Raw genomic sequence first — 18,512 nt, 5'->3', positions numbered from 1 at the left:
AAAGCCTTCTATGTGTAGCTGTCTGTGCTAGGTACTAGGGATACAAAGATAAATAAGAAGACACGGTCTCTGTCGTCGAGAAGCATAAGGAGATATTGCATACTTAAATAAAATAATTATTAGAATAACCTAAGTGAAAAAGATGAGCAGGAAATTCTTTCAGATCAGAGGAAAGCAAAATCACTTCTAACTGGGAAGGAGCTCAGGGAAGGCTTCATGGAGAGGGTGGCATTTGAAGGAGGCCTTGAAGAACAGGTAGGCTATCTCTAGGCAGATCAAGGGAGCGCATTCCACCAAAATGGAACCAAAGTTTAGCTAACCACAGGCACAAAGGTAGGAGACCATGGGGCATGTTTAGAGAATGGCAAATGATCTGGGTTGAGTAGAATGTGAAGTATGTGTATGAGAGGGGGACAGTGTGAGATAAGGCTGAAAACAGATGTTTGTAACCAGATTTTGAGAGCTTCCAATACCTATTTTTACTTCAATAAAAAAGGGGACGTCATGGGACTAAGTCACATACCCATCACCATGAAGACCAATCTGTGTGTAGGACCTATTAGGAGGCTTCTGCAATAGTCACAATGAGAAATAGTAAGAGCCTCAACTGGGATTGTGGCAGTGGGACATCAAGGAGGGCACAGATGTTAGATCATTAAAAGCCAATGTGACTTCATCAAAAATAATGTTAAGCCAGACACTAACTTCATTTCTTTCTTAGGGCTGGGTAACCAGACTAGAGGGGCAGCTAGGTGTCTTGGTAGCTAGATCTCTGGGCCTGAAGTTAGGAAGACCTGCGTTCAAATCTGATCTCAGATACTTACTAGCTGGGTGACCCTGGGCAAGTCACTTAACCTTGTTTCCTCTTTTTCTTCATCTGTAAAATGATCTGGAGAAGGAAATGGCAAACTGATCCAGTATCTTTGCCAAGAAAACCCCAATGGGGTCATGAAAAGTCAGACTTGACTGAACAACAAAACCAGACTAGTAGGTCAGGAGAATGAATGTTGTAGAGATGATTTTCCTAAATCATTTGACAAAGTGTCTCATGCTATCGTTATGGACAAGATAGAGAGATGTGGGCTAGGTCAGGAGAGTCAGTGGATTTGGATCCATAGAAATTCACATTAATTAAAAATCTGTGCCAACACAGAGTAAAGTCTCTAGCAAAGTGCTCCAGAAATCTGTCCTTGGTCTATTCTCTTCAGTTTTCTCCCTCCCTCTCCCTTTTCAGCTCAAAACCCTTTTTACTAGATGTTCAAGTCTCCAGCTAATACATACTTACTCAGTCCTCATTTAAACCCATTCTACCCTTGGCCAAGACCCCAACATCCCTGTCAACCGTGGTCCAAAATTGAAAATCCCATCTTCAGACACCACCTTCTCAACCAGCCGTGCATTTCCTAAATCCATCTTTCTATTCTGAAGTCTTTGCCTTCCTTTGGCATTGATGAAGAAAATACCTCCAACACCCTAATGTCTTTAGCTTCTTGTCCAACAACCCCTAGCAATGCTTTCTAGGTTTCTTCTGGGGCAGTATCCTTTGTACTCACACTTATCTCCAGATGTAGATGTGTGGTCATCAGGCTTGATTAGTCTTGGAAGGTTTCGCCTCCATGCTGTGACTCAACTATATGTTGGCTGCATCTATTTGCCTCACTGGGTGCTTAATCCTTGGGAAATCTCGATAGAGACTTCATTTAAATTTATTTATTATTATTATTTATTAATTTAAATTTATTTATTTAATCTTTTTGCCTTTCCTCAAGGCCAGTTTGCTCTACTAGCTTTACCTGATAATTAGCAGTTTCCTGTTGGGCACTCACTTCCTAATTTAGAACATCACCTTTTTTTTTTTTTTTTCCTCTACTCATCCTTGATGCATGGTCAGCCCTCCCAGAGATGTGTTTGCCAACGCCCTAGAACTACCCTTGCCTCTGCTAGTCTTCCCACTTTGCTAATTCCCAACCCTGGGTAATCACCACTGATTGCTCTCTGCTTCCAGTGCCAGGCTATTAAGAGTATTTCTGGAAAAACACAAAACTGGTCTGATTTACTGTGGTACAAATGAATGCTCTCTGACCTTGGCTGGGGCTTTGCAGCTGCTTAGCAGTCCTTTTATCGGATCCTTCTGGCTTTGCTCAGATCATGACATGACATTGGGGAGTGTTCACAGTGCAATTTGAGGTGACTCTGATTTGCCTGTGTTGTCCCCTCCCTTTTCCTCTTTCCTTTATGGATGTGCCTTTAGTTCTATCATGGCCAGGGTGCTGCTAGGGGTTTCTCCAGATTTCTGGGTAAGAACTAAAGAATTAGTTGGCTAGGTGGCACAGTAGATAGAATGTTGGATTTGGAGTCAGGAAAAATCTTGCCTCAGGATCCTTACCAACTGTGTGACCCTGGGCAAATCATTTAATCTCTGTCTGCCTCTGTTTCCTGAACTGCCAAACGAGAATAATAATAATAGTACCTACCACCCAAGGTTGTGAAGATCAAATGAGTATTATGCACTTTGCAGGTTGTAAGGTGCTTTATAAATGCTAGCTATTATTATTATTTTAAGTTCTACAGAAATGAGGCACACAGTTACTTTGTGCCATTGACATCTCTGTTACATATTATTTTGATCCTCACAGTAATCCCCAAAAGGTAGGTACTATTAACATCTCCGTGATGAGAGTACCCTGGGATGTTACTTGTTGGAAAGGGAGACCTATCCATGCTAGTCCTGCCTTCTTCCTCTTTCCTTCCTCCCTCCTCCCTTCCTCCCTGCTCCCTTCTCCCTGCTCCCTTCTTCCCTCCCTCCCTCCCTCCCTCTTTCCTTTCTTTCCTCCCACCTTCCCCCCAAGCTGGTTCCCCTTTCCACTCCCCACCAAACTGGTTCTTCCTTTGCCTCGAGGCTGACATCATTGTAGAATGCATCTGCTTTCCCAGGCGGTATTTCTCCTTCTCCCTGAGTTCAGCCTGGTCTACTTGGGTCTGAGTTTCGTTGAGATGAAGTTGGAGTTTCCAAAAGGAATGATCCCTAAGAAACTCAGAGAAAGACAAGAAAATGTTGTTTAGGCTACCCGGTTAATGTGACACTCCATCCCCCCCTCTCTAGTTTCTTTCCTCAGTCTCAGCTCTATTCACAGAGCAATGGTCAATAATGCCAGTAATTGGGGTAGCTGGGTGGCGCGGTGGATAGAGCACCAGCCCTGAAGTCAGGAGGACCTGAGTTCAAATCTGGCCTTAGACCAAGCATTTGACATTTACTAGCTGTGTGACCCTGGGCAAGTCACTTAACCCCAATTGCCTAAAAAAACCCAAAACAATATAATATCACAATAATGCCAGCAATGAATTATGATTTTCTAGAGAACTTTAAGGTTTCCACAGTAATTTCCTTTCAACAGCCCTGTGAGGTAGGTAGTGCAAATATTATCCTCATTTGGCATGAGATGAGACCGATGCAGCATGCATGGGATGGTGAAGAGAATGCTGGAAGATTTTGGTTCAATCCCTGCCCTGGAGACTACTGTTATCCTGGGCAAGTCACTTAAGCTCTATTAACAATATTGTCAAAATGAAACAGAAATGTGGGACAGAACTGTACATAAGGATCCCTGCTGCCCAAATATTGACACAGAAAACCACACACGAACATTATCTATGTTGTATTGTATTTTAAATTTGTTAAATATCTCCCAATTACATTTTAGTCTGGTTCTGCCCTGGGGAGTGTTACAGGATTACAATGCAGTGAGTGGACCTTGTGTTTGACACCTCTAGTCTAGAAGATGAGAGGGCTGGACCTGACAGCTTCTAAAGTCCCTTTCAACTCTAATCTAAGGTCCTATGAGGTTGGTGCCTTTCCTCTGAGGACTATCATTATCCCCAGTTTATCCTGAATATATATTATTTGTAAGGAGTTGTTGCCTGCCTCTCTAATTAGTCCACGTGCTCCTCAACAGCAGAGGCTGTCTCTGCCTTTCTTTATATCCTCTGTGCTTAGCACAGTGCCTGGCACATAACAAATGATTGGGCAGCTAGGTGGCATAGAGGAAAGATCATTGGGCAGGCCTGGAGTCAGGAAGACTCATCTTTCTGAGTTCAAATCCGATCTCAGACACTTATTAGCTTATTTCCTTAACCTTGTTTGCTTCAATCTCCTCATCCATAAAATGAGCTGGAGAAGGAAATGGCAAACCACTCCAGGATCTTTGCCAAGACAACCCCAAGTGGGGTCATGAAGAGTTGGATATGACTGAAAAATGACTGAACAAAAAAATGAACATTGAGCAATGAATGTTCATTGAATGAATGAACAAAAAATGCTTCTTGACTTGATCCTATGAGGCTCAAACTAGATAATTCTACACAGCTAGTCAGAATCTGAGGCAGTATATGAACTCAGGTCTCTTGACCATAAGCCTAGTGATCCTTTCACTACACAATGACACTTATCTAAGAACCCCCTTTTTAAGCCTTGGACATAATCACATCCACCTTCTCCCTTGGTGTCTCTTTCCTTCCAGAGCAGGAGCTGGGTCTAGGGTTCTGGTCAGCTGTCCTAGGTCAGTGGGGTTATAAACCTAATCTGTAGTACCTGGTTAGCAAGAATAATTCATTAAAATAGAAGACACTAGATGGTCTTTAAGGGTAAGACCCTCTTCAGTACACCGCCCCTCCCAACTGTGGACAACTGGCACCCTTGGATCTCTCTCTTCTCATTGCTGACCGCTCAACAGAAGTTTACTTCCTGCATCTTTCCCCAAGTACAAAAATTCCTGGTTTTAGATCTGCCTTTCACAAGGGCTGGGGAAAACTGTCAGTGTCAGAGACACAGAGAAGTCTATTTTCCTGGAAAGCTTAGCTCATGCACTCTTTCTTCATGAGGTTCACCTGATCCTTCTCAGCTGTATTCTGACTCCCCCCATTATTGTATTTATTGTGTTTATTATTATATTTATGTGTTTCTTTTTGAATACATTATACATATATACATGCATGTGTGTATATACATATGCACATATACATATGTATACCCTTATACTCATATATTTTTGCTGGAGAAGGAAATGGCAAACCACTACAGTGTCTTTGCCAAGAAAACCCCAAATCAGGTCACGAAGAGAGTATTAACTGGCGGGAACAGAAAAGACCTATAGCACCTGAGCTAGCATTGATAGGAGTTAAGGATACGAAGGGCAAATGTGAATGTGGAAGAGAACATTTTGGGGGTAGAAAACATCCTATACAAAGGCCCAGAGACTGGAGATGGAATATCTTGTATGGAGAAGGGCTAGCAGGCCAATTTGGCTGAAAAATAGGGTATATGACCTGGTGTAATGTGAAATAGGTCTGGAAATGTAGGCAGGCCAAAGCCAGGTGGTGGTGGTTGTTGTTCAGTTGTTTCTGTTGAGTCTGACTCTTCATGATCCCATTTGAGGTTTTCTCGGTAAAAACACTGAAGTGGTTTGCCATTTCCTTCTCCAGTTCATTTTACAGATGAGGAAATGAAGCAAACAGGGTTAAGTGACTTCCCCAGGGTCACACAGCTACTAAGTGTCTGAGGTTGGATTTGAACTTAAGAAGATGAGTCTTCCTGACTTCAGGTCCAGCACTGTACTGCCTACCTGCCGTTAAAGCCAGGTTATGAATATATTACATTTTTTTAATCATATTTTGTCCTAGAGACAATAAGAAGCCTCTGAAGATTTATTGAGGAGAATGACATTAGTGAGACCTTTGTAATAGGGAGATTATTTTGCCAGCTGAATGGTGAGTAGATGAGAGCCAGGGGGAGAAACTGATAAAAAGAGCTACCAGTTGCAACGGTCCAGAGGTGAGAGGTGATGAGGGCTGAATTCGTGTGGTTGTTGTGGAGAAGATGGATGGGAGAGAGAAGTTATGGAAATAGATCCAGCAAGATCTGGTAACTGGTTTGATATATGAGAGGTGAGGGAGAGCAAAAAGCTGAAGATGCCTTGGAGGTTGTAAACCGGGATGACTGGAGGGATGATAGTGTCTATATCCAAAATAGAGAAATTCAGCAGAAAGGTAAGGGGAAAGGCACCGAGTTCTGTTTTGGATATGATGTCTTAGGGCTTAATTGAGTCTACCAATGTTAAGAGATTCCTTCAAATGAAAAACTGTTGGATAGCAATAATAATAATAATAGCCATGGTTAGCATTATATAGTGCTTTTAGGCTTGCAAATGCTACATATGTTAACCTATTTTCTTTATCACAACCCTGGGTAGTAGGTGTTGTTATTATCCCCATTTTAAAGATGAGGAAACTGAGGCAAAGAAGTTAAGTGACTTATCTGGGGTCACACAGCTAGCAATCCTGTCTGAGGCAGGATCTAAACTCCAGTCAAATTAACAGCTCATAGCAGCTAACCAGCCTTAATACGATAGTGGCCAAAGTCCATCTGTTGAAATCCCCCTCAGTGATGAGACTCCTTCCTTCCCAAGAGTTTCACCCTTCACTTGTAAAGGAGCTAGGTGCCCAAGCATCCTACTGGACTTCCAGGCAGGACTCCCCCTCACTATAAGACCTCCAGTCATTGAGGGATGAATTGTCCAGCTAAGCTGTGGGATGCCAGCCATTGTTAGCTGAAGAGGCCCAGCTTGGGGTAGAGGTGGGCTGAGAGTGAGCCCTGATGATGATAGCGTTGATATACCAGTGCCTGGATGTGCAGCTTCCCTAGCTCAGTTAGTCCCAATCCCCTAATTTGTGAGGGTATTAGCCCAGCTCAGAATGCAGATAATTAAATAAATGTGTTGGCCCTTGATTGTCTGCAACCTAAATAGAGAACTGTTCAGGCCAAAGTGAATTATATACCAATTGTTTCAAGTACCCATCCCATCAAAGCTTCTTCCCCTAGCAAACATTTGGGTTTAAGATGCTAATGGACACCCAGGAAAAGATATTCACTAGGTAGCTGGTAACATGGGACTGGAGCCTAGGAGACAGATAGGGAGCTAGATATAGAAATGCCAGAGTCATACGTGTGTATTATGGTCTTGCTGAGGCCCATTACGGTTGTGAAGGAGATCAGGAAGCTAGAGATGAATGCCTGCTGGTTTCTGGTAGAAATAACAGAGGCTTTGGAGATTATTTAGTTCAATGTCTTCATTTTTACAGATAAGGAAACAGAGAAGTAAAGGTGATCTTATCCAAGATCACACTGTTGGTAAGTGGTAGAATTGACTCAAAATTTTGAGACTTGTTTTTTTTCCTGAAATTCCATGATCATTCCTGCACTTCTTTTCTGTATGTCTCAGTTTACACATTCGTAAAATGTAGCTAACAATGCCTTCCCTGCTTTAGGTTTGATTCAAAGATTAAATGAGATTAAATCCAGGAGAATGTTTGGTAGGATAACATGTGGGCCAAATGTAAGGGGTTATTAGTATTCTAAGAGGTTTTCAGGAGACACAAAGGAATCCTGAACCTGATCTAGAATTAGCTACTTGAAGGTTGGGAAATATCTTGGAAGAGATTCAAATGTTCTTGGATTTTGCTGGATTCAGTCTTGGAATGAGTCACTCTTCTCTTGTGGTTTGGAAGGAAGAGAGGGGAATTTTACTGGTTTTCCCCTGCTACTTTGTAGTAGCTGTGTAGTACAATGAGACTAATTTTCTCTTTCTTCCTTTTTCTTTCAAATCACATGTGTTCCTCTTCTGGAGGGCATCTTTAATGATATTTCAGATAAAAGTGTTGGGTTTTATCTATCTAGTTTGGGAGGGGCTTGTGATGGTGGAAATAGCAATGAGATTGGTATCAGAGATCCTAAATTCACATTCTGGCTCTGCAGCTTACTACATGTGTGACCTTGGGCCAGTCACTTCAATACTCTGAGACTTGGTTTCCTGATCTGTAAAATTGGGGTGGGTGTTGAACTAGATGAGCTAGACAACTGAGGCGGCTTGGTAGTGCAGTAATAGAGCACTGGGCCTAGATTCAGAAAGACCTGACCTCAAATTCAGCCTCAGACACTTAAGAGTTGTATGACCCTGGGCAAGTCGCTCAACCTTGTTTGCCTCACTTTTCTCGTCTGTAAAATGAGCTGGAGAAGGATATGGCAAAGTACTGTAGTATCTTTACCAAGAAAACTGCACATGGAATAGCAGATTGGCTTAAGATTGGAAAAGGAGTACAGTAAGGCTGTTTATTGTAACCTCATTTATTTAACTTACATGCAGAGTACATCATGTGAAATGCCAGGCTGGATGAATCAAAAGTCAGAATTAAGGTTGCTGGAGAAAATATCAACAGTCTCAGATATGTAGAGGGTACCACTCTGAGGGCAGAAAGTGAAAAAGAATTAAGAAGCCTCTTGGTGAGGGTGACAAAGGAGATTGTAAAAGCTGGCTTGAAGATTAACATAAAAAACAAGCAAACAAACAAACCCTAAGATCTGGGCAACTGGTCCCATCACTTCTTGGCAAATAGAGAAGAAATGGAAGCAGTGTCAGATTTTATATTCTTGGACTTAAAGATCACTGCAGATAGCAACTGCAGCCATGAAATTAAAAGATACTTGCTCCTTGAAAGGAAAGCTATGGCAGATCTGGACAGCATACTAAAGAGCAGAAATATCTCCTTGCTGACAAAGGTCTGTATAGTCAAAACTATGGTTTTTCCAGTAGCAATGTATGGCTGTGAGAGCTGGATTATAAAGAAAGCTGAATGCCACAGAATAGATGATTTCACATTGTGGTGCTAAAGAAGACTTTTGAGAGTCCCTTGGACATTAGGGAGATCAGTCAATACTTAAAGAAATTAATTCAGGCTATTCACTGGAAGGTCAAATACTGAAGCTTAAGCTTCAATATTTCAGCCACACCTTGAGAAGATAGGACTCATTGGAAAAGGTCCTGATGCTGGGAAAGATTGAAGGCAAAAGGAAAAGAAGATGGCAAAGAATGTGATGGATAGGTAGTGTCACGGAAACAATAAATGTGAAATTGGACAGACTTTGAGAGATAGCGGAGGATTGAAGGGCCTGGTTGGCTATGGTCTATGGGGTCGTGAAGAGGCAGGCATGACTGAACAACAACATTTGAGCTCCAAATCCTCTGATCCTAAGTTGAACTCTGGTCTCATTGTAGGTATCAAACTGGACAGTCTTTCACAATCTGACCCCTTCTTACCTTCCTAGTCTTATGATTTATCCCCCTCCATTTATTGCGTGATTCAGAGACACTGGCCTGCCTGGTGTTCCTCCATCTTCTCCTTTGTGTGCCTTTTCACTAGAGGGCCCCCACACATGGAATGTTCCACCTCATTACATTTGCTCACTGGCTTTCCTGCCTTCCTTCAAGTTTCAGCTCCATTTCACCTTCTATTGGAGACCTTTCCCAATCCTTGATCACTCCTGAACTGCAGATCCCTTCTCTCTGAGATTACTTTCTGTCTATTCCATCTATATCTTGTACGTATGAAGTTGCTTTTAAGTTGACTCCTTTGGAATGGGAACTCCCTAAGGATAGAGGTTGTGTTTTTGTCTTTCTTTGTATCCCGAGCACTTAGCACAGTGTCTGACATATAGTAAATACTTGGGGTGGTGGTGTATATAAGAAATAACCTACCTATACCTGATTTATATTATATATTTCTATTCCTCACTTTAGGGAGATGTTGTTGTTTGTCCTTTGTTCTCAAAGAGGACCATGACATCAGGGAGGTGATGCCTTAACATGCAAGTGAATTGGATTTAAGTGAGGGAGGCTGTGTAAAGTCACCAGCCTTACTTTCTCTTCCCATCTGGGTCCTGGGTCCAGTGACAAGACATAGGTCTGGACAACTGGAGATTGCCCAGGATGCAATGGGGCCTCTGGCCTTTTTTTTTTTTAATGATTTATTGGTAGTTTTTTGAAAATTTTTTGTTCCATTTAGACAATCTGAATTTTGCATATTTTTCCTACATTATAAATATTTAGTCATTACAAAATCTCTCACATGAGAACACCTAATAGTAATTAGCTGTGACAATTAGTAAAGGTACAAAATGTACTTTTTTTTTCTAAACGTACTTTTAAATCAAATCCAAGATGTGTAACATTCAAGTATTACTAGAATAGATTCACAAATTCAGTTTACCATTTTTCAACCTTTTTCTCTGGTATAAACTGGCTATGAAGTTCTGTAACACCTGGGGATAAAAGAGCCAAATAAACCGGGGTTTCAGCGCTTTCCTCTGTACTTTTGGGAACTTTGGGTCCCAGCATGTCAGTTCTCACCCATCCTGGGCAGCAGGCATTCAGAAGAATATTATTACCTTTCCTCAGCTCATTCAGTTGCCTGGCATGGATTTTTTGACAAGACAGGGGCTCCAACCTTGGACACTCCACAAGCAGTGTTAGGCCAACCCTTCTTCTCACGAATTCCCTTCTTTGTAATTTCCACAGACTTGTTCATGAGCCCCACCAACTCTTCTTCTGTGATTGTGTCACTTGGAAACTTTTGCTGTAGTTCTGGGCTGCAGCTTTTAAGAGAACATAAACTCATGAAACTAAAGACGTTCACTACTCTCCCTTGGGGTTTTATCAGAGGCAATAATTCTGCAGATACAGATTTGGTGCCAGAAAGAGTTGGTTTGCATCGTCATCTCAGCTTGAATAGGAAAAAGTGTAGTGTCAGTAACTTTGACGGCCGTTCCAGCATTGTTGACCAGCACAGCCCCCTCCCCTCTTCCCCCTGGACAAATTCCCTCAGGGTCCGAGTGCTCTTCAGGTCATTGATGTCCAGATGGTAGAAAACCGAGTTCAGTCCCGCCTCCTTCTTCACAGCCTCCTGGCTTAGGGTCTCCAGAATCGCGCCTCCTGAGAATTTCTTGCACAGATAGAGCATGACGGCAAAGCCATTCCCCTTATTACTACTGGTCACCGTGGCCACTCGGCTGCAGGAAGACAAGACTCGGCTGTGATAGAGGGCAGAAAGTCCAAGGCACTCACCTGGGGCTGGTCTTGACCGTGGCCTTTTCAAGCTTTAACAGGTCTCAGTTTGACTGAGGCAAAGCCATTCAGTGATTAAGCTTAGTAAGAAATGAGGCAAGAGAATGGCCTCTTTACCTAGTCAGAAAAAAAGAAAATGATTTGGGAGAGGAAGATCCTCAGGGTTTCTGGCAGAAACAAAAACAATTGTTATTTCCATTCATTTTGAGCCAACCGGGGCCCAAACAATGACCAAGTAGGGCTTAGCCTGGGACCTGCTGTCTGCCAATCCTGGAGAGCTTAAGTGGTTTGGGGATAAGGCTGTTTTTTTCTCAAAGAAAAAAACAAACAAATAAACAAACAAAAAGTTTTAGAGAATAAAACTTACATTCCATTTGGGCAGAGTGCCCACAGGTAAAGGTGTGATACCCTATATGGACAGAGGCAAGGGAAAGAAGGAGAGAAAGAAAAGGAAAGAGAAAGGAAGGAAGGAAGGAAGGAAGAGAAAGAGAGAAAGAAAACGAGAAAGAAGGAATCAGAGAGGTGATGCCATGACTGGGGAGACCTGACACATTATCCAATACTTAAACTTTAAGCAGTTTCCTCTGGAGTTGGGGTAGAAAGAACAAAGAGTAGAGGAAAAGGAACCTGACCCCTTTCTCTGTCGAAGGCCAGATCTGAGAAGGGACTCTTAGTATAGAGGGAGGGTACATATCGCCAATCTCCAGTGCCACCAACATTTATTACTGTTATATGTTAATATCAATTCCCTCTATATCTGGGATGTCAGACCTATTAGAATGAAAGCCCCTTGAGGGCAGGCCTTGTCTTCTGTTTTTGTATTTCCAGCACCATTTGAGGAAGCAGCATGGTTATGAGAAGTTTTTAGCTTAGTCATTTGTGTCCTTCAGTTTATTAGACATTGTGCTCCTATATTTGATTGCTTCTGAATCTTCCTTACCTAGTGTGCCCCATAGGGGGCACCAAGGTGGTGCAATAGATAGAACACTGGGTTTGGAATCAGTAAGACTCATCTTCACGAGTTCAAATCCCACCTCAGGCATTTACTAGTTGTGGAACCCTGGGCAAGTCACTTAACCCTGTTTGCCTCAGTTCCTCTTCTGTAAAATGAGCTGAAGAAAGAAATCACAAATCACTCCAGCATCTTTGCCATGACTGAAACAACTGAATACCAACAAGAGTAACAAATATGTACACATATACACACCACATACATATGTATGTGTATATATGTATATATATATATTTCCATTGAGATGATAGAACTTTTGTTTCTCCAGTTATTACTTTAATTAGTTCTATAAAATAACTCATAGTTTGACAGGCAAGACCCTAAACATCTGACATTCCTATAGTGGTGCTATACCTCTATGAATCATTAAATGACACAATCTTTGAAGAATTGAAATTTTTGTGTTACTCAGGCAGCAATGAAATAATATGTGGTGGGTGGAAATAGGAAACAGCATATTACTAATGAGGAACTGCAAGAAGGGACATAAAAGAGAAGAGCTGGATGACAGGAAAGGGGAATGGGCTAAACCTGAAACAGTGTAGGGGGTAGCAGATGAACAGTCCATTTGTTTTTTGGTAACCACACAATGTCAACAGAAGGAGAAGAAGGAGAGGAAAGAGCATTTATTAAGTGCCTACTACGTGCTAAACTCTTTACAAATATTTCAAGATCTAGGTCAAGACCTAGAGGACTGCTGGGTCCACGTTGGGCAGATTTCTCTGTGGGTGATTTGTGGTGGAATATCCACAAGAGTCCCACTGTGTAAGAATATGTAGAAGGATTATGATCTGTGCCATTTGGGGTAAATAGATCCACAAAATATCAGTGTATGGACCTAGATAGGGCAGGTAGGTGGCGCAATGGATAGAATGCCAGACCTGGAGTCAGAAGGACTCATCTTCCTGACTTCAAATTTGGCCTCAGACACTTACTAGCTGTGTGACCTGGTCAAGTCACTTAACCCTGTTTGCCTCAGTTTTCTCATCTGTAAAATGAGCTGGAGGAGGAAATGGCATAGCACTCCAGTATCTTTGCCAAGAAAACCCCAAATGGGGTTTTGTCTGACAGGACTGAAAACTACTGAACAACAAATTGACCTAGATAAGTCTAACTGGGACTTTTGTTTTCCATGACTTCAGGTTAGGCTTTTCACATGCTGGCACTACAATGTAAGCTTCCTGCTAGTACTGTTTCATTCTTTGTACTCCTATTTCTGGCATTCGGCGTGGTGCAGGGCATATAGTGGGTTTGGTTTTTGATTGAACAATTATGCCCTCCCCCCAGTCAAGGAGTCTCTCTTTCCAGACCCCCCCTCCCCCAACCCTTGACTGAGGCAGTGAGGCGGATAGCTCACTGGGCCTGGAGTCAGGAAGACCTGAGTTCAGATGCAGTCTCAGACACTTACTAGCTGTGTGGCTCTAGGGTAACTCACTTAACCTCAGTTTCCTCAACTGTAAAATGGGGATAATAATAGCACCTACTTCCCAGGGTTGTTGTGAGGATCAAATGATATAATACTTGTAAAAGTGTCTGGCACGTAGTAGGTGCTTTATAAATGCCTAACCCTTCTCCCTCTGTTTTGAAATGTTACAAGTGTTACAAAACACCCCCTTCGGATCAGTGTTTAAAAACCAAGTCAGAACTTACAGGATATTTTCATTCCATTTCCTCCTAGCCGAAGACAATCACGACTTGTTTACGATCGGTAGTAAAACCTACTTTTTAGTGTTCACATAAATAACCTATTATCCACCTGGTGCTTTTTCCAAAGGCCAAGAAAATCTTTTTTGTGATGGCCATGAGCAAAAAGCTGTCACTGAAAGCGGGTCCAAACCACTCAAAACGTTGTTATAAATTATCCTGTAAACAGCCTCAAAGAACATCCAGGTGACTGCAGTTAGGAAAATTAAAAAAAGATAAGATGGGGCCTCTCTTGGTGTCATTGAGCTCGCTATTCTGACAAGGCACAACGAGACCCTAATTATGCGGCAGCATGCCTTGGAGAGCCGGCTGCAGGAGATAATGAGCACCCCAGCAGGCAGGCGCTGTGAGGGGCGGGCAGGAGCGGGTGGAGGGGCAGCTCTGCTCTGCGTGGCAAGGGCCTGCCGGGGCTCCGCTGTCATATGGGATGTGGCTCTTTCTATAGTCATTGCTCGACCCCTGGCCCTCCTCCGAGGTTCTTTCTAGGAAGGGCACGTTTTCTTAGCTTTTGTGGACACCAGGAGGCTGTTTCCGAGTAACTGAAAGCAGCAGGGCGCCAGGATTGTATGGGGTCCTCCTTTAAAAGGAGCCCAGGGCTCCACGGGGATCGGTGGCAGCCGGAGGATCTGGGCTCTGCTGGCCGCCAGCCTCAGGGCAGCCTTAGGCACCTCAAGGAAAGAGGGAACAGCTGGGGCAAGTCCTCATCCACCCCAGCTGCTCACAATGGATATATTTACCAGGGCGCTTTTCCTTCTGCCCAGGTGTGGGCCTCAGCAAGAGGGGACCGGGCACATAAATGTGCTCCTGTGCCCTTTGCTCTATGCCAGCACATCTGGTGCTGGGGCGTTCAGGGAGGGAGGAGGACATCAACTATGCAAAAAACTTGCCCTGGCACTTGGTCTCTGCTCATTTGGGTTGGGAGTCTGGGAAAGCATCTCCTGGTTGGGTTGGACTTTTTGGGAAATAGTAAGCAACCCTTCCTCTTCCCCCTGGTTCCTCCACATAACTACATATTCAGATGACAGTTGATTTGCCATAAACTTGCCCAAACTACTGTCCTGTTTCTATTTAGGCATCACAGCAACCGGTTAAAAGATACAAAATTAGGGCAGCTGGGTGTTGAAGTGGATAGAGCACTGGCCCTGGAGTCGGGAGGACCTGAGTTCAAATCCTACCTCAGACACTTGACACTTACTTACTGTGTGACCTTGGGCAAGTCACTTAACCCCATTGCTTACAAAAAGAAAGAAAGAAAAGAGATGCAAAATCCAGTTAAATAACTGTCTCATGGAGACGTTTTACAGAGTTGACCATAACTGGTTATTCTGGTATCATGTTTCAACAAACAGTAGAAGGAACACTGGCTTTGGACCAGTGTTTGACTCCTGTCTGGCAGTTTATGAGATCTTAGACTACTCACTTTACATCTGGGCCTCAGTTTCCTCATCTGCAAAATGAAGGTGCCTTCATTCTTCCAGTCACCCAGGTTGGCAGCCTCCGAGTCATTCCCAACTCTTCACTTTTATTCACTGTACATAATCAGACAACTGACCACTCTTGACATGTCTCTCCCTATCACGTTTCTTACATCTATTCCCTTCTCTCACACAGCCATCTTATTCTTTATCTGTAAAATGAGGGATTGGACTAGAAGGCCTTGGAGGTCTCTTTTTGCCCTAGCTATGTGATTTCCCCTCCCCCCCTCCATTCAGACCCTCCTCACCTCTCCCTGTTGCTACATAGTCTTCTGATTACCCTTTCTGCATCCAGCCCCACCCCTCTTAAATCCACCCAGCTGCCACATTGATATTCCCAAAGCACAGGTCTAACTAGGCTACTTTCCTGGTCAAAAAGCTTCAGCAGCTCTTTCTGTCTCCAGGATAAAATACGGTCCTCTGGTTGGCATTTAAAGCCCTTTGCAATCTGGCTTTCCAGATTAGTCCTGATGCACTCCATGTTCCAGCTAAAATATCAGACTTGGAGTTTAAAATGCACATGGTCCATGTGCTGTCTCTGGTGCCCTTGTTTGGGTTGTCCTCCATGCTTGTGTAGCCAAGCCCCAGAGATCATTTCTGTGGGCAGGAAAAGCTCCAGCACCCAGTTACCCGGGAGATATAGGAACTGAGGGTCTAAAATCACCAGCATTCTCTTTCCCGTGCTGTAGAGAAGAAGGCTTCTGGGTAGTGAAAGGGTAGAGACATGGGGATGAGTGGAGAGATACTTGGCATGAAATTCAAACACAAGGAGCAGCAACGAAGGAGTGGGAGACTATAGAAATGAGGGGAGAGGGGTGAGATACAGAGGTGGGGGCCGGGGGGAGAGAGAGAGACAAAAAGAGAGAGAAACACAGAGACTTAGCTAGAGACAGAGAGAGAAATGAGGAGGCAGATTCAATTGCTGGGATCTAGCTGAGGCCTCTGCAACTATATGAGAAAGAATCTTTTTCAGCTTAGGCCTTATAGAAGTTCTCAAAGCAAGGTTTAAAAAAAGGCGTGAATACGGTTTCTATTTTTCCCTGGCTGGATGAGAGATCAAAATAGCTATGGCTGTCTGGTGGGGGCTGAGTTTCCATGCAGAAGAATTCCCACATAGGGAGAAGCCAAAGGCACTAGGGCAGTGACCGGAGAGTATCAGATAATCGTAGGTGGGCAGAGAAGAGAGTGGCTGGAATAAACTAGAGATATCCCCACTTCAGCAGTGTGACCTTGGATAAGTCACTTTTCCTTTATGGGGCACATTTTCCTTTTTTGTTTTTTTGGGCTAGGCAATGGTGTTAAGTGACTCGCCCACAGTCACACAGGTAGTAAGTGTCAAGTGTCTGAGGTCAGCTTTGAATTCAGGTCCTCCTGAATCTTGGGCCAGCACTCTATTCACTGTGCCACCTAGCTGCCCTGGGGCACAGTTTCCTTAACTCTGTCACTGATGAAGACATTGGACTAAATGATCTCCAGAGTTTCTTCCAGATATGGCAGTGTGTGACTCTGACCTCAGCCTCCAAGTCTTCCATCCTCTCCCTCTGCTAGACTCCTCCTAAATCTTTTTGTCATCTGGCAGACATTCCACTCTCCCTATTCTCCGTCACCCAGGCACTGGCCTCATTTTTCTCCCTGTGAAATCCTGATGCTATAGTTCACCATTTTGACATTACACCGACCTTTACTCTCAAGTCTCTTGTCCTCCTGTTATTCCAAAGGTGGGGCCTAGAGGAGAGGGAGTGAGATTCCCCCTTCTCCCTCCTGCAGAAGGTTAGCTGCATGCTTGAATTTGCTCAGTGGTTTTTCTTTGTTACAAGGGAGAAGGGAGGGTTTGGAATCTAGGAAAGGGGGAGAGGAAGGTATATAGGGAAATTACTATGATATAATGACAGTAACAACCATTTTTAAAGTGAAAAAAGAGTAGAAAGATCCTCTCCTTCCCCCTCTTTGCTGACTCTTGGGGGAACCCTCTAGCTAGTCTCTTAAAGGCCTAGTCTGTAAGTCTTGTATCCCAGATTTCCTTGAGATAAAGATAGTGGAGAAACAAAAGAAGTAGAAGATGGGGATCTGTCCTTGATAAGCTGACAATTTTGTTAGGAAGATAAAAGTGATATGTGAAGAAACTAGGCAACTAAAAGGTAGTGATTAATCAAGTACTAACGTGTAGCAGAGTGTGTAAGTGCTATAGGAATACAGAGACACAAAAATCGATGTTGTGGCGGCTGGGTGCTGAAGGGCACTCTTAGACACTGAATAAAGAAAGGAAAATCCACAAGGTATTCAGGTAGGGTACAGAAATTTGAGATGCACCTTGCTACTTTCTAAAGGAACTCAGCTGGGTAATTATGATTCCTTCTTAGACTCCATTTTTTTTTTGGATGGGGAGACAATTAGGAAATGTATGCACATGAACTTTTAAGTTTAATTTGCATACTAATAGTTTCTTAAGTCTAGTCAATCAAAACAATAAAGCCCTAATTTGTAGCATTGCAGATTTCTGAAAACTTAACAGTCTCAAAGTTCATTAGAGGCTACATGCAGCACACCCCTTACTGGAAGGGAGAAAGTGGAGGCAAGGAAATCAGTTAGAAGGCTGTTATAACAGCCTAAGTGAGTGTGAACTAGGGTTATGTCAGTGGGAGTGGAAATGAAGGACCAGATATGAGGAATATTGCGGAGGTAGAATCAGTGGCTTTGACAACAGATTAGCCATGGTAAGGAGAAAGACAGCCAGGGTGACTCCAAAATGTCCAGTCTGGATAACTGAGAACATGGTGATTCTATCAACAGAAGAATTATGTATAATTCTTGTGTCAGAGGGTGATCCTATCAGGAAAGGTCTGGGAGCACTTTGAGGGATGTTTCACTTCTTTTGACTTATTGTCCCCAACCAGATAATCTGGGCATTTCAGTGTCCCCAAGAGTGTGGTCACTAATTCCCTTTACAAGCACATAGGCTGACAATGCCCAAAGTAGGAACATGTTTATGGAAGTTAATGGAAATAAACTATACTTACATCAGAGCCCATAGAAACTAACAATACTCACAAGGAGTGATTCTCCTTCCAAAGGTCTGTGTAGTCTCAGCCCTTTTTAGTGCTATTCCAGAAAACAGCCCCAACTGGTGGGAACTCTGGGATTGTTCCTCCATCTTATTGCTTCACCCCTGTGACTCCTCTGGCTCCTTGTTCAGGACTGCTTGTCTTGGAGCTCATACATCCGGCAGCTTTTATTGCTGGTCATTGCTCCCCATTGTGGTCTCTGTGGCAGTCTTGTGTGAATGCACCTGTTGCTTTCACCCCATGCAGTTCTCTCTAGGTCTTAGCAGAGGGCACCAGTTGCTGGTCTCCATTGCTATTCTTTTTCTTTCTG

The 18,512-nt window shown here is 43.3% G+C and overlaps 1 pseudogene; it reads right to left on the bottom strand.

Moving 5' to 3' along the window:
- Positions 1-10,048: 10,048 nt before the first annotated feature.
- On the bottom strand, positions 10,049-18,450 carry LOC114022841 (annotated as a pseudogene).
- Positions 18,451-18,512: the final 62 nt, after the last annotated feature.

This window comes from Vombatus ursinus, unplaced genomic scaffold, assembly GCF_900497805.2.
Source record: "Vombatus ursinus unplaced genomic scaffold, bare-nosed wombat genome assembly UNPS02014813.1, whole genome shotgun sequence".
NCBI classification, from domain to species: domain Eukaryota; kingdom Metazoa; phylum Chordata; class Mammalia; order Diprotodontia; family Vombatidae; genus Vombatus; species Vombatus ursinus.
Note: the sequence above shows the minus strand (reverse complement) of the source record. Positions and strands in the feature narration are given on the sequence as shown.